Here is a 2,709-nt window from a genome sequence, read left to right on the forward strand (position 1 = left end):
TTGCAGATCTGCAAGAAAGCTCAACAGCGAAAAAAAAATCCAGGCAACAGTTCCTGTGTGTATCTGCTTCTCAGGAGCATTACAAATCTGGGCTCCATTGAGAGCCTCACCATGCTGAGGTTGACAGACATGAGTGCCAGGCAGTCCCTGGTGATGACTACCTGCTCCTTGTGGCATAAAATCCCATCATGAGTTGTCCTTGGAGGGTAATGCAGGAGCATGACCTTGCATCCCAGTGGTCAAAGAGCTGAGATGGAAGGATATAGATGAACTGTAGGTTCCAGAGGGATTTAACTGAACTCAGGTTTATAGGGCCTTAGGCGAAGACTTTGGCTGCTCAGCTTAAGCTGGTTCTACAGTCTCATCCACTGGTGCTCTAGAAAGCAGCTGTGCCTGTGTCTTTCACAACAGGCCACGTTCACAGAGCACTGCTGGCACTCTAGGTACACCTACAGCACGGGGCCCTGGTGACTCATGCACTGTTTGGCTTTTTTGGATCTCAGCAGGGTTTAAACACAGGGTAGGTGGCTAGGACAAGGCTTAGGTATTTCTAGTCATAGTCATAATGCTTAGAAAACGCCTGTGGCCGTGACTGACAGGCTCATCAGATTTAGCTGCAGTGCTTCTAAGACAGCATCTGGCCCCAGCAGCCCTCTCTGTTCCTGGGGGGAATTTAGCACCCCTGGTACACGGAGGCCAGCACAGGGCACCAAATCAACAGCAGACAGGGAGTGTGCACTCAGGACTCAATTTGGGATATACCGTGCTTCCCCTTCTGAGGGGTCTGCCAGGGAAGGGGTGCCTGTCAGAGCATAGTGGTATCTCCTGGGGTCTCTGATCTAGAAGCACACTGACTTTGGCAGGCAGGGAAGGTGAAGAGAGGCTGAATCACAATTCTCTACTCCAGCTTCTTAAGTCTTTAGGCACTTATTATCCTTTTTTGGGTCCTTACGTGCAGACTTGCCCTCCTGGGGCTGTCAAGGACTGTCTGTGGACATTAAAGCTGGTAATGGGATAAGATTGTAAACATCTTCTGAAAGCAAACAGCAGAGCCCTTTATTGTAAAAATGAAATACATTTAAAGTGCCTAAAAACTCATCCAGAAATCTCTTTCCAAATGAGTAAGGCTTGGCAGTGCTCCCCTCCACAGCCTGAACACAATGTAACCCTTCTGTCTTCCCCTTCTCTTCGGAGCAGATGCAGATACCGAACAGCTACTTAAAGGGTAACATTCCATTATAAAAACAATCACACTAAAAATCTCAATTATTTTAATTGCAGTCCTTAGAAATAGCCACAAAACAATCAAACAGAAAGCAATCAGAAAATAGTTTCCCTTCCCCCTCTCCTTAATATTCTAGACAGGTTTGGTTCTGAATCTCTTGAGCAGGCAGCTCCTTTGGAACTCCCAGCACCTTTTACCCCCCCTCATCTTTTCCTTCGCCCCAGCTGTGGAAGAACAGAGAAAAAGTTGGTTGGAGAAGCACCCAAAAAAATTACAGGAACCCTGAACAAAACTTCCCTGTGGAAAGTTGGATCCTGCAAGGCACAGGATGGATTTCTGGGCCTAACGCTCCCCCAGCCCCGGGATGCAGGGGAGGAAGGTGATGCTCACAGGGTCGGGGCCGCCTCCAGCCCCGTTTTACCCCCCCGCCAGGTACCAGGAGCCGCTGCCCCCCGCCCTCCCTCCGCCGCGGCGCAGCGCAGCCCCCTCCCGCCGTGCGGCCGCCCCGGCCCCGGCCCCGGCCCCGGCCCCAGCCCTTACATGGACAAATCTGCCTGCAGGGAAAGACAGGAATTTGGGCCCTTGACGTCAGCCGCGGGCAGAGCGCGGCAGCCCGGCGGAGCGGGAGGCAGCGCCCGCCGCTTTCACTGTTTGTTTCGGGGCCGCGCCGCCGAGCTCGGGGCCGCCGGGCCCCCCTGCCCTGCACCCGGAGGAGGTAAGGGCCAGGGGCGGGGGGGCGTCAGGAGGGATGCGGGAGTGGGGGGATGCGAAGAGCCGGAGGAGCGGAGGGAGGGATGCGGCGGGGCGGGGCGCGGGAGGGGCTGCCCGGGGGGCAGCGGCGGGCGCGGGGTGGGGGTAGCCGGGCGGGAGCGCGGGAGGGGCCGCCCGGGGGACGCGGCGGGGCAGCGGCGCGGGGCGCGGAAGGGGCCGGCGGGCGGAAGGAAGGAAGGGGCCGGCGGCGGGGCCGGGGGCGGACGGCGCGGGGCGGTCCCGGGGGGGCGGTGCCGGTGCCGCCCCCGGCCCGCCCCCCCCGCCGCCTCCTCCCGCCGCCGCCGCCGCGCTCGCCTCCGCTGCCTCCTCCCCCGAGGTATTGTTGCAGATAATAACTTGCCCCCTTCCTCCCCCCTCTTCCCACCCCCCTCCGCCCGCCGAGGCAGCTGTGCCACAGCTGGAGCCCCCGGCCGGGGCGGGGAGCGCTGCTCAGCTACCCGGGGGGGCCGCCCTGGCTCCTCCCTCCGCCCGCGGCGCCGCGGCTGCCGGAGGGGGCTGGCTCGGTGCGGGGCGAGCTCGGCCGCGGGGCGGGGGCAGCCCCGGGTGTGGGACAGGGGGAGCTTCCCGGTGTTCGGGCGGCCCCTCCGTAAGGCTCCCCCCGGTGCCGGCGGGCGGGCCGGGGTCCCCCCGGGCGGGCGGGCTCGGTGCCGCCGGCCGCAGGTGCACCTGGCCCGGGCGGGGGCCGCCACCCCGCCCCGAGGCCCCGCCGGCCC

General features: G+C 61.6%; 1 protein-coding gene and 1 long non-coding RNA gene across 5 annotated transcripts in view; one reads left to right on the top strand and one right to left on the bottom strand.

Moving 5' to 3' along the window:
• Positions 1-1,034: 1,034 nt before the first annotated feature.
• Positions 1,035-1,842, bottom strand: LOC114057612. Its single transcript, XR_003571257.1, has 2 exons — positions 1,766-1,842; positions 1,035-1,449 (listed from the first exon to the last, which is right to left on the bottom strand). It is a non-coding gene; the product is annotated as an uncharacterized LOC114057612 (long non-coding RNA).
• A 4-nt stretch (positions 1,843-1,846) lies between these two features.
• LPP (LIM domain containing preferred translocation partner in lipoma) overlaps positions 1,847-2,709 on the top strand; it is a 319,665-nt gene continuing 318,802 nt past the window's right edge. For 3 of the 4 annotated variants that reach the window (XR_003571256.1, XM_027884102.1, XM_027884107.1), the window contains exon 1: positions 2,263-2,312. The gene's annotated coding sequence lies outside the window, so the exon portion shown is untranslated. Of the gene's footprint in view, positions 1,941-2,262; positions 2,313-2,709 lie in introns of those variants that run through there. The other variant, XM_027884103.1, reaches the window with a different exon arrangement.

The sequence above is a fragment of the Empidonax traillii genome, unplaced genomic scaffold (assembly GCF_003031625.1).
Source record: "Empidonax traillii isolate 1590-97213 ecotype Southwest subspecies unplaced genomic scaffold, ASM303162v1 scaffold138:size3245559, whole genome shotgun sequence".
In the NCBI taxonomy this organism is placed as follows: Eukaryota; Metazoa; Chordata; class Aves; order Passeriformes; family Tyrannidae; genus Empidonax; species Empidonax traillii.